The sequence below is a fragment of the Pyrgilauda ruficollis genome, unplaced genomic scaffold (assembly GCF_017590135.1).
Source record: "Pyrgilauda ruficollis isolate IOZ18807 unplaced genomic scaffold, ASM1759013v1 scaffold75, whole genome shotgun sequence".
NCBI classification, from domain to species: Eukaryota; Metazoa; Chordata; class Aves; order Passeriformes; family Passeridae; genus Pyrgilauda; species Pyrgilauda ruficollis.
The window spans coordinates 769,091-783,136 of NW_024529377.1; positions in this window are offsets into that span (position 1 = coordinate 769,091).

Here is a 14,046-nt window from a genome sequence, read left to right on the forward strand (position 1 = left end):
GAATGATGAACTCCTAGTCAATCTTGAGCTAGTGTGGGATTTGCTGCTCCAGCTGAAGTCTATGGTGCCTGATGGGGTTCATCCAAGAGTACTCAAAGAACAGGCTGATGTCATTGCTAGGCCTCTCTCAGTGATTTTTGGAAACCCAGAGAAGTCCCAGCTGATTGGAATCTGGTGAACATTGTCCAAATTTTCAAAAAGGGCAAGGACAACCCTGGAAACTACAGGCCTATCAGTCTCACTTCAGTGTTCAGTGTTCCCTCAAATTACAGCAAGATTATTTTGGGAGGTAATGAAAAACACCTGAAGAACAACACAGTCACTGGTCACAGCCAGCACAGCTTCATGTGGGGAAAGTCCTGCTTATCCAACCCTATTTCCTTTCATGACAAGATAACCCACCTAGCTGACCAAGGGAAGCCAGTTGATGTAATCTTTCTTAGTTGTGTGATGCGAGGTTTAGATTGGAATTTTACTTTTCTTTCCAAATCTCCTCCCCAAAATGGGCAGGGGAGAGTGAGTGATCAGCTGTATGGTATTGATGTTGTCTAGGTTTAAAACACAAGAGAGTCCCAACCCCTTTGCACACGCTGTAAAAACTGTAAAGCACTTCCACCATCAACTGGCCTCTCTGGTAGACTGCCCTCCAACAATGCACATACACCTAAGATTGCTCTGTACCTCTTTCAGCCTCTCCTGCTTCTTCCTCAGCACATTCTTGCCTCCTGCGACAACCACAAGACACTGAAGGATCCTCTGCCCAGAAAACCCAGGGTCTAATTTACCCTGTAAATCTGGTCAGCATGCCTAGATTTCCATTCACTGATAGTGACTAATCAGTCATTGCAGAAGAATCTACGTGGGACCATGATGGAGGTTCAAAAGTCCGTGGCTTCAGTGGTGACTCATCTTGGAAAGACCTAGATTAGTTGGTGGAAAGTAGACCCAAACTTTCGATTGATAGCCAGCTAAAAACCCCTCTGTGATTCTTCTCTGAACTGCAGCAATACTTAAATAGCAAGCAAGGTAGATAAGACCTAAATCTTGCAACTTTGTGTGGATGACCTTAACCTTTGCCAGCTGCACATGAATCATATTAACCCCTGCTAGGTGTATGGAAAGAAGCTGCTCACACAAAGCAACAGGTGACAATATTAACAGAACTTACAGGGAAAAGGGGAACAGGCTGAATTACACAGAAAGTATCTTGTTGAGATAAAAATGGCTTTCAACAGAAGATACTAGAAGATTTCTATCATAATGAGTAGACCACACAGTTTGAGTCTTAAGGTCACCAAGACAATGCCTCTGTTCTGGAACTGAGTCCTCAGAGGAGCAGCAGACAAACATAAGCAGCAGCAGATGATATTTTGGGAGGCTACAGAGTAAAACCAGCAGAGGATGAAGGAGTATATGAATGGAGGCAGACCCCAGCACAGGGGAGACCAAAGTCTGTACCATCACAGAAGAAGGCCTACAGTGGCATGAAGATCCAGCATGCTGCAAAAGGCTCTGATGGCAATCACTGCCTGGATCATGTCAAAGGTTAGAGGTGGCAGCTCTGGGAATAATTACTTTAGAGCAGCAGCAATCATTGTTCAACCACAGCCTTAAAGGTGAAGATAAGGTTTAATGAAACTGCAAAGTGAATTAATCTGAATAGTTGTGCAATCCAGCTGTGGTAACAAGGAAAACTGCAGCCTGTGCAAACATGTTATGACATTTCTGTCCCAAGCACATGATGAGTACAACACACAGTTTGAGTCTTAAGACCAGCATCTGCAGCAAAGTCATCCCTAGTGTAAGTTCTTGTACCAAACACACACACACACACTGCCATCCCCCCATCCACCCTCCTTCTCTGGCTCTTCAGCCAATGAAGCTCAACTACACTGACCATCACACCACTTCAAGTCACACCACAGCATCAAAGCCTCAGGATGTTGCACATTTTCACTGAACCTTACATCCTGTAGCATTATTTCAAACTTCTTTTCTGTATTCTCCCTTACATACCAACCTCTTTTCACTTTCCACTTTATGATCCACTCTGCAACCTGCTTCACCTTACTCTCCAGTTAATTCCCTCCAAGTAGTATCAGACAGAGCTATCATGTATTTTCTTGCAACTACAGGATAAACCATGTTGAAACTCTTAATATATAAGATATATATAAAATTTAAGGAAAACAGTACACTGAGCCATAAACTCAAGAGGACCACAGCACAGTCATCTAAAATATCATTGGGCTGCATTACTGGGGCTGTGTACAACAGGACTAAACCCAGTATTACGAAAACATCAGAGAACTTGAGAAAAAAAAAAAAGGACAAACCTCACTTTGTACTCTTATGAGACAGTCCTTGTTTTCTCCTCCTTTGAACTACCTCCCACAACACTCACTGAACCAAGGAAATGCTGGATGGTTGTTCTTCGCTGGCCAAGACTCAAGTAAACCCTTCAGATGACAGCCTTTAGCTGAGAGAATGAATTCAGGGAGTTACTATGCTTGCTAGACTAAAAACCACACACATTTTTATTATACATAAGTATACAAAGGCATCTCTATGCTGATGCAAGTCCAAGAACTGAAGATTATTTTTGAAGTGTCAAATGACATTGCTTTAAACCTGTAGTTTAAAACTATGCTCTAAACATATGTTTATAGGTTTGATAAACAGCTATCCTGAGTTGTCCTGGATTGTTGTCAATGGCACTGAAGCATTGCCACTCCAGGGCACACAAAGCAGACCATACACCTCCAGCAAGTACATGCAGACAAGCAAAAGGCATTCAGCATGCAGCCCAAGCTGGTTTCATTGTCAGCCTCTGTTTTTTGGTTTGTTTGTTTACACTGGGGAGGGGGGGAATTCATGTATTTGGGAATAAATTCATGAATTTGTATATGTGTGAGACATCCAATCCAACACATAAGCAGAGTTTTCTAAAGTAACATAATGAATACGTGTAAATTCTGCTTAGACAAAACCAGCTGTTCTTGAATTAGACAAAGGGCAGTCATTTAAACCATTGTTACAGCTGCCTTCAAATGCATTCCTGACCATGTAAAGTCAAAATGTGCAGCACTGAGAGCAACCACTTTCCTGAAAGGAAACAAATGACATCTGTGGTCACAAAATTTGCAAATGAGCTACCACTCAATAAATTTTGTGAGGAACATGTTAGAGGTTATGCCCAGAGACAGAATTTCAAATTGAGACATCAGCAAAAGATACATTTTTTCCTGAGGCTTTTCTTTTCCCCTCAAGGAGATTATGTCCACAGCCTGTGAGTTCCATGTTTTCAGAGATCAGATGTTGCATTTTCAACTTCCCCTTTGGCTTCTCATCTCAGAAGATCTGAGCCCTTCTTCTGTTCTAAGTTGCGGCACATAAAAAAACCAGATGTGATTTAAAAAACCACATAAGCATATCAGTACAGAACTCACACACTGACATTGTGAAACAGACATAAAACTCCCTTAAAACCACAAAATCGAAACTTCAGTTTACACTGGATTCAGAACATTCCAGTTCTCAAACACTGTCAAATACATTAGAACTAGCCCAAGCAGGCCAGGTCCAAGCCTGAAAGTGTGGGATTCATCTTTCAACAGGAGTACATTTAGCGTACATCTCAGTAAGGTAGCTTCAGTAGTGATAGGCAGCCCTGTTCTGCAAGTCAGGTGACACTTAAAAAGGGAACAAGTTGTTTCAATAAAGTGACTTGAAATTCATCCCTTGAAGTATAAAATTGGCTGCAACTGCTCAGGTGTGTCCCCTGTCAGGTGTGCTACGATAGCCTTCACAAGAGGCTTACACCTGCAGCCAGGCTGTTAGCTGTGTCAATGCAGCTGCAACAGCTAATTGCAAAAATAGCATTCTATTTCACCTGCACATTTTACAGGTGCTCCTCAAAACTGAGAGCCTGCATTCGAGCAGAGTGTGCAGGCGAAGGAAAACACCTGGGTTTGCCTCAGACACTGTCTTGCTCTGGGTTTGCTCTGTGCCAGCCACTTGGAAGGTCTGATCCATGAATAGTGCTTCCCACTGTAAGTGAGATAATGTAACAAAGCAAAAGTCAAACTACTCCTTTCACACAATAAGCTACTTCCTCCAGCCCAAAAAACTTCTTTATTTCAGGTCTGTTTCAGTACACCAGACAAGCAACCAAACATGCATCTACATGTTTTCTTCAGTCTTATTCCCATTGCTAGTGAAGAAAGATCAAGGCACAGACCTTGTCTCAGCTGTGGAATGCTTCTGGTGCCTGTGCTCCCATGACCCCCCACCCCCCCAATAGTGTTCTTCTCAGGATGAAGACAAGCTAAGGAATATTTTGCTTTTCATTTTGATGATGAGTGCTGGTGCTTGGATCTGGCAGCAATCATTTGTTTGGAATTAAAGGAGAGATATTACAGTAGTAGTTTTCAATTTGCTTTCATATCCAAAGCTTCCAGGTTTTCAAATAGAGGCAGAGACCTATATCTGGCAAGTGAAGCCCTTGAGCAATAGGTTTCTTCCACTGATTTATTTTCTGCTGGCCTGGTAGGCAGAAAACCACCAGTGCAGTGCAGAGTAGCACAGGAACCACAACCCGACATTTCCTTGCAAACAGAATCACTAAAGTGCACTGAAAATGAAACCCTCCAAACATGCAATGTTCAACTGAGTTCAGCAGAGAGGCAGACTGAAACAAAAATTAAAAACTCACACAGCTGAATCCCTCTCACTGAATTGAAAGGAGAAAAATCACAGAATCACTAGGTTGGAAGAGACCTTTAAGATCAGCCCTAACACCTCAACTAAACCATGGCACTGAGGGCCACATCAAATCCCACCTGCTCTCTCAGCTGGTTCATGCTTTTGGTGGTTTCCAATGCAGGTTTCTTTACCTTTTCTTTCTGGGCTTCCTGTATGAGAGACATGGGTGTACTGGACTAAGTCCAGAAAGCTGACAAAGGGCCTGGAGCTGTATTTCCAAGCATTCCTGGCACATCTGTGCAGAAGAATCAGTAACTTTGAGAGCATGCTGGACATATGCAAGGACCACTTTCTGAAGGCCCAGGGACAACTAGCTCATGCCATTTGCAATGACCAAACACCACATAAATTGTAATTTGCCCTAGCCCCAGTATTCTTATTCAATTTAAACTCTGAAACCAGCATAAACTCCCAGTAGATCCAAAATATTAAGGAGTTCAAGAAGACAAATGTGCATGTTCTAGTTACCTTCCTCTAGCACGTGCCACAAGATGACATGTGACAACATGCAGTGTCATACGCTCTGGACCTCTGTATGAGACTGGCAATGAGCTGAAGGTGCCAAAGCTGGCAGCCCTCACTCTCTCTGGGTCGGAGGGTCAGTACCTGCTGTGCATGGTGTCCCTAATGCCCTGGCCCCACTGAGCAGCCATTTCCAGCCATCCTGGCCACCCGGCCCCAAAGCACAGAGGCCTCTGAACAGCACCAGAAAACCTCGTAAAGAAAAAAAAAAAAAAAAAAACAAAAAAAAAAAAAAAAAAAAAAAAAAAAAAACCAAAAAAACCCAAGCCCAATAACTCCTATATAGACAGCAGATCTGGAAGCTGATAGTCAAAGGGATCAATGGTGTTTGCAGCTTGGGTTTGAGGGTTGGAGCCCACTTCTTCCTCTTCTTGAGAAAGCACAGCGCCAGCTGCACTGTGGGAAGTGCTTCCCATGCCAGTGCTTTCTCCCACTGGTTTTGCCTGTTCTGAAAGATCCACCCTCTCCATATTACACCTACCCCTCACACTGGTCAGCCTCAGCCACTGGCCAGCAGATCTCCAGGATCTCTAGAAATGCAATTTTCTGCACTTTGTTAAGTCAAAATTCTATCTAGACCTTTCCAGATGCACTTTTAGAACTCCTCAGGGCCAGAAAAGTTTTCCTTTGGTGCTTTGTCTTTACTTGGACTTTTGGAGGGATGTGAGGAAAATAGAAAATTTCAGGACTCCCAGAAAATAGCAGCTTTACCAACTCCTCTCCAAAATAGATACGCTTTTGTTTCTCTTTTAAAGTGAAAACATTTGCTAAATTACTTACTGCGTTGATTTTTATGCATGCTCATTACTCCACAGGAAGAAATCTCAGGAAGAAAAACTGCAAGGAAGATAAGTATTTCCTCTCTTACAAACCAGCAAAAACACAACTGTGATATGACATGCAGGATAAAAATACTAATATTCCATTTCTATACTAAGGCGGCCTCTCAGGGCACCAATGTTACGATGGTTGCACCATTAGAAAACTGTACCACCTACAATTTTTTCCGTAGCCATTTCCCGCAAGCAAGCTATGACATATGAATATATGAGAGCAGTTTGCAAAGACGTGCTGATGCATAAAAGGCAGGCTGCCTGCCTGACCCCATACAGCCCATTTGGTGCCACATAGACCTTCCTGCGAACAAAAACTAGGCTGTTTGATGGAGCCCAGCTGTGTCTGCCTGAAGTGGTCTTGTCCAGGGTGGGGTGTCAAGAGAAAACAGCCCCTCTGTCACCATTTGCAGCACAAACTCAAGGGCCAGTTTTCGCATGGTGACAGCTAAAACTGTCAACAATGTCACTATCGTGATAGAGTGTGGAAGAGATAGGACAAGATGTCCCAAGGTCTGCTTGCAACACGCCCAGGATTTTCTGATAGTAAATACTGAACAAAATCCACAGTACAACCACAGCCAGAGATATTTTGGCTTGGCACATGACTCAAGAAGTTTTTTTAATGAAAGGCCCCTCTACCAGGCAGAATTGTTAAGCCTTGTTCCACAGGCCTGTCCCAGGTCATTGCTATGCACCAGTATGTAAGAGTTTCCTTCTGGGCTGCAATCAAAAATTTTTGACTGATTTCATGCAGATCTGATTTCATGCACAAGTTTCCAAGACTTGGAAGTTTGAAGAGTTTTTTCTCTTTCCTTGCTGCCTTTTTTTTTTTTTTTTTTTTTTCCAGTGCATAAGTAGAAACCTTCATTTGAAACAATTTCCTTCCAAAATTATCTCAGCTTGAGGAATCATGCTGCAGGTAGCTTCTATGTCTGCATATTCCACACACTTACTACTTTTATTCCTTGCATAAAGCTTTAGTTTATGACTCATCACACAGTAAAGCCGTGGTAAAAAGAGGCCAAGGACTGTTTCAAGACAAATAGCACTAAAGATATGCCTGTGCAGGCTGCTTTCTTTCTCGGAAAGACTGTGTTGTTACTTTTCTCTTATTTTCCTTTCTGTTGTATTCAGCAGGATGAAATCAATCAGTGCTGCTGGTGAAACAAAAATCCAACTGGTAACAGTGATGACCAACAAGAGACTTGCACCAATTTACATCAGTCAGAGAGTTATTTTACTTTATACTGGAGTCTCAGATCTCACCCTCTACTCCTTTGTCAGGCCTTACAATGGAGGGGACCTGAGCTTAGCCATTTTGCCTTGCTTGGCAGCTAAAACAGTCTACTGTGACAGTAGAAAGCTCCAATATTGAGCAAATATTAGCCTGTTTGTCCTGGCTGAGTGTTGTGGGGGTTGTAAAACTTATTGCTAGAACCTTTGGCTAGTGTTCAGAAGGTAAATCAGGGATGGGCCAGCAACGTTTGCCCACTGACAGAAGGTCTATCTCACAGCATTGCTATCTGTGAGTGCAGATGGCTCTGGGACATTGCTCATGTGCATGTGTGTTTACTGGTCTTTAACCTTCTTCTGATAATCAGCAGTTTCCTGGGATGTGAGGTGTTGCCCTCCAGGTGCCAGTCCCATTGATATCTTTGGAGATATTTTCTTCACACAGGTATGCCTGAGATCCAGTCTGTGGTTAAACACTGTTTCTCTTGGTGCTGATTATTTGCCATTTCTTCTGGCATTTGCAAACAGTTTTCATGCTCCAAAATGCAAGTCTAAAAAGTCTGAGAAAACCTGCAAGCTGGTCAGCAGCACCAGAGAGGTGTGAACCTTTTCTCCAGCACCAGGGATTACAAGTTCTTGTCATTTCTCTGGAGACATACTAAGCTTTAGAGGAACTGGACTTGCACAAAACAGATGCGTTATCTGGCAGCGGGTTGGATTAATCTGCTAAGTATTGCTATTTCCTATCCAGACGGCAAGGGGATGAGTAATGTGTACACAACAAGAGCAGCTGGGCAGAGGATGTTTTTCATGTGCTTCTCCTAAGTGGCAGCACTGACAAATCTTGGATTGCTGCTACAGGCATAACTCTGTTCAGTACGCTTCAGAAAGCCTCATGTTCTGGAAACTGCATTACCTTCATCCTTTGTGGAAAGAAAAAAAAGAAAGAAAAGAACAAGAAAAATGGGCCCTCTGTGGTATTCAGCATGTGCCAGTTGAATAACCAGCACTGCTGTGCAATGCCACAGCACCATTTGCTGGGAGGAGAGGTTGCTGGTTTTTCCCACCTGACCTCACAGCAGACACTTCCAAGAGCATGAAAAAGTAAAGAGAGCTTTCTTGAGAGTCACTAACAGATTTACTCTCCTTGGTGGGAGAGGCCCATTCACCAAGGTGTCTGGAGAGTGGGTACCTGTTTTTGGGAGCATGCTGCACCACAAATGGGGCCCTGGGCAGTGCAGCACCACTGGTAGCTATGAAGGCTGCAGAAGTCCCTGTTTCAGGTCCCCAGATGATCAGAGCTAGCCATAGGGCAGAATAAGGAACAGGGAACTCTCTGATTAAAGGATACTAGTTGCTCCCAACCTTTACCCCCAGGCTCCTGCCCTCTGTATGATTGCAAGACAGATCTGTCTGAACTCCAGATTCAGCAAAGTTTAGGCAACAACCCATCTCACAAGTGTTGCCCACACCTCCTGCAGGCTGCCCTACATATCCTGAAGGCGATGCTTGGACCCTGCAGGGACACGCAGGACCCTGTGATGCATCTCAGGGTGCTGGTGCTGCACAGGCTATGGGGACCTGGTACTAAACTGGCACCTCTTGGGTAGCAAAGAGGCTTCAGCAGTGTCAGCTTCTTGGAGAAATGGAAACCTAATTATACAACCTTGACACTGGTTCCCAAGGACACAACAAGGCTGGCAGCTACTCTTGCACCAGCAGCACCAGCTGCACATGGTGATTGTGCCAACTCTGCCACTTCTGCCTCTTTGTACTCCCTCCTCCAGCATGAGAGCACAGTAGCAAAATCCACTCCATGGACCACAGCAGAGGCTCAACTTGTACCGTGCCATGAGGGAAAAAGGATTATGCGGAAACTACTTGATTTCAGTGGCATCGCTGAGGAGAGGGTTGCCACTTAATTCTGCTTCCCTGTGCAGTGATAACTTCAGCAGGGTTGAAGGAGGACTCATAAGAATATAATTCCAAATTACTTCGTCCCAGCCCCAGGAAGGGAAAGAGAAACACAGGCTTTAAGGAGTTAGAAAAGGGCCTTCATGTCTCCATCCACCTTCCTTGTCTTTCTCTGCATTTGCCTTAAATCTTTTTCCCCCAGCTTCTGCCCACAGAAGCCTCCTGGCTGCCACAGTAGGAAGCTTGCAACTGTGTGCATAATGTTGTTCCATCCATCCTGACTCAGTCAGAAGTGGTCCAGATAGCTGCACTCCCTCTAAGTGAAAGAGTTATTTACCCAGCAGAGGCCTGATCGTGGTGCCAAGTCAAGGCTGTCTGTTGGCAGCAGAAGGAACCACACTCTGGGACAGCTATCCCCTAGCAAGGGAAGTTGGGAAGGATGAATAACTTAAAACCAGCCAAAGGCATCCTCAGACCTGCCTCTGGCCCAGTATAATTGGCACTGATTACAGGTTTGCACAACCTGTTTCCATGAGTTCTCATTTTTAGATTGCTGAAGGTTTACATGTAGTTAGTTAACATGGATGCAGGACACCCAGGGAATGGCTGTCTGCCCTGGGCTGCCCAAAATACACGATCACATGCTCAGCAACTCCCTTGCCCCCAGAACCTCAGTGGCCACGGCACCACATGTCCCACATGCTCCACTTCCCAAAAGTACAGCAAAAGAACATACACAGCATCAGAGCTCTGTTCTTGGCTGAATGGGGAAAAGTCTGCTAACGAGAAAAACAAGAGCATGCAGTGATACTAGAGCAGGCTTTCCAAAAAGCTTACATCACAAGAGTTGCTCAGCCACCAGAGAAATAATGCAAGAAATAGACAAGGGAACAGTGCAAAGTGCATCTTAGTCCACAAGGTAATTCAAAATCCCTTCGTGGGTGGTCATGACTAAATACTGAGAATAAAAATTATATTAAAAACAGCCTAGAAGAAAAACAGCTTAGTAAATGGCATGGGTTAAAAGCACTCACCTTCAGTGTGCACTGGCTCAGATTATGGTTCTAAGATTGGAGATTAGGGGGAAATTCATGGGTTGTAATCATGCACAGCAGGAGCTCTGGGTCTTCACAGCATTTACTTAGACATCAATGAAGCCTCAAGTCCTGTGCCTGGTCCCTGCTCTTTCAGGGTGCTGCCACCTCCACGGGTACACAGCAAACACCACAGAAAGGTTTTCTCACTGCCCTTTTTCCCAGGCATGAATGCAGTGCCATGGTAGGTGTGTAGGATTTTGACAGATATGTTTCCAAGAAAAAAATGTCCATTTTGTCCTGTGGCAATGTCTAGAGGCATTATCTGACTCCATCAGCATATGTTACTTTTTATGCATGACTTTGTCAGGACAGACACAAAATTTTGTGCTTTTTCCTAAAAAGGGAACATAGCCTAAGAGAGCAAGTCTAATGTACACACACAGGGTGATGTAAGTCTAGAGGACTCATTTGCAAAAGAAGACACCCCAGAAAGGCAAGTTTCAATAAGATATCAGTTAGGAAAAAGCAGTAATAGCTAAAAAAGACTAATTCCAAGTAACACTGCTGCAAATACCACTACAGCCATTCAAACAAGATAAAGAGAGCACATCCTCTCCCTTATGTACCATTATGTCAGAATATTGTCAAACCAGAATAAAGAGGGTGGAAGGTACTAGATTTTAAAATGGCAGCATTTTATGCTCTTTCCCTCTCTTTCACACTGGAACAAATGAAGACAATGAGGAATCCAACCCTGTAGCTGCTAGATAAATAATAAGGCTTTTCAGGAATAGGATGTATCACCTGGTGGAAAAATTCAAAGCTAAAAACTGGTTTGTTTACATTACTTTAATATCTAGTATCCAGTTGAAAGAATACTGTGTTTGAACAAAAGGTCTTTTTAGCAAGTAGGAATACAAACACACCCAGACAGCACTCAGGTAAGCATGGAAATCTACATTTTTTTTCATTTACTAGCATTACAATGTTATATCTTTAATATAAAATAAAAGGGAAGAAATTAATCAAGACCACATTTTTTTTTCTTTTTTCTATTTACAAGCAAAACCTATGATATAGCAATCACATCTAATGTTTGTTTAAATTTATTTAAAATATATCCTGCTAAAGAATGCAAACTAATTATTAAAATGAAAGTAAATATATTTCATTTGAAAGTATATATTGTGTGTAAACAAAATATGCACAGGGTTAACGCTGCTTAGCTAGCTTAAAGCTAAAACTAATACAATATGCAACTCAAATTCCCACAGCTTAATACATTTTATGACTAAGCTGCTGCTTTAATGGCCAGTCATAAAATCTAAATCACTTAACCCAACACGCAAAGCCCAGCATGTGCACTGAAATCTGTGCTAAGCCATTAAAGGCATTGCTGTCTGAGGGTGTGAGCCTACTGCAGCTTATACTGGTGTTGATTGCTGCAGTTGCTTCCCTCTGCCAGCCATCAGAGCCTCCATTGAGGTCTTCCAACTTTAAAGCAACAAATAAATATACAAACAGAAAAATCAACCCCAAAACTCTGAAACCTGACTTCTTCCCTTCCTTTGCAACTGGATTTAGTTCCAGAAATGGACTTGCAAAGGGTTTATCAATCCCTGCAGCCAGCACAGTGGAGTGGCATTCAGCAATATCTGACCTCCTCAGCCTGTGCCCAAATGTACCTGTGCCCAAATGTACCTGTGCCTGCTCAAATTTCTGCTGTGAAGGATGTGCTTCAAAGCTTACAATTTGCAGTGCCTTGTCAAGCTCAAGAGCCCATGGCCATAGGACAGCCAGCATGTTTGTTTGTCTAAGTCAGGAGAGTTGCACTTCTCAGGGACACAGGTGCTGGACACACTGCATCTCCTTGCACCATCTTTCTGGGTGCCAGGATAGCCAGGCAAAAACACATCACAGAAGACAATCTTTTGTTTTATCCTCCAGCTTGGCTTCATCGCTGCTTCAAAGCATCTCTGGAGCATCCAGGACTCCATTCCAGTAGTCCCTGACCACACTTACTAGGCTTTCAGCAATGGGTTCAGTAGGCACAGAGGCAGGAGGGACCCTAAGCTCAGCTGAAAGCCACCCTGCACCCACCACATGTGCTGCCCATTCCCACTGTTCACCATCCCCCCAGGCATGGAGGCAGTGGGACAGACTGATGGGTGGTCAGCGGGATGGTGACAATCAAGGCACCAAGGCTGCCTCTGCATCTCCTCCAGCGAGGAGCAGGTTCATGCCGCAGGCACATCCTCCAGGAGAGGGCACATCAGCAACACATGGTTGGCTTCTGTGTGAACTGGTACCTTCTAGAAATGGAGAAGAGCAAAGGTGGAGAGAACCATGTTAGGCCCTGCAGCAGGCCCAGAGATGAGGAAATGCACCTCAATCCATGGATATGTGGTTGGACAGGGGGCAGCAGCCTGTACCTGTACTTGGCTGGGAGAGAAGAAATAAGAAGGAAGAGCAGAGAGAGCAAACCTAGAGGTAAAGAAACCAGCAATAGGAAACCTAGAAGTAAGATACTGGCTCTGGAAACATTGGATAGGAGAAGGGGAAACCTAGCAGAGGGACTGGAGGCAAAAAGGGATTGTTATTGTGAAGGGCAAGATGTTGATTCCCTCACCCAGACAAGATGACTCATATCCAATATGCAATGAAGGCACTCAGAGTCTCTGCTTGGATATATCAAGGATTAACAAAACTAATTTATTCTCTTTTTTCACCCAGTTATTTCAGGAATTTTTGATGCAGCCAGTAGTCACAGCCAATTATTATCATCAGTAATTCATTTGCATTGTTTCCATTTCAGACCAAGAAGGATATATTTTGCTTTTGGTTTAGACTAATAGATTTTTTTTTGCCATATTTATACTGAAGTAAAATAACTTCAGATTCATGGTCTCTTTTCACACCGTGCTGATGTACACATGACAGCCAGGAGGTCATGCTGTCATCTAGATGGACCTGGTCTGGCTGGAGAAATAGCCCAACAGAAATATTATGAAGTTCAGCAAGGAGGAGTTTAAAATCCTGAACCCAGGGAAGGGAACAGCTGGAGCCTGGGGGCTGACAATCTGGAAAGCAGCTTGGCAGAAAAGGATCTGAAGATCCTGGTGGACACCAAGCTGAACTTCAGCCAGCAGCATGCCCTTTACACAGAGAAGGCAAATGGTGTCTTGGGCCACAGAGAAAGAAGTGATGACAGCTGGTTGAGGAATGGGATCCTTCCCAATACTCAGCACTGGTGAGGTCACAGCTCAAGCAAGTCCATGGGAATGCCACAAGCACAATGAAGGAACTGAAGAATCTGACATATGAGGAGAAGCTGAGAGAGCTAGGACTGCTCAGTGTGGAGAAGAGAAAGCTCAAGAGCATCTTATCTGCGTGTACAAATACCTGAAGAGGGTGAAGGAGAAGGAGACAGACTTTTCTCAGTGGTGCATAGTGCCAGGATTAGAGACAGTGGGCACAAACTGAAACACAGGAAATTGCTTTTGGACTTTCTGAAACACTTTTGCTGTGAGAGTGGATGCACAGGACAGCCAGAGGGTTTTTGTCTGCATGCTCAAAATCCACCTGGACCCAGTCCTGAGCAACCAGCTCACACATGCAGTCTTGAATGGACTGGGGGGCAAGAAGTTCCTGTGCTGCAAGAATGCATATAGTGGGCTGTTTGGTGCTGTTTGAAGCAGCAGTGATTACCAGTCTTCTACTGAAAATCCAATACATATTTT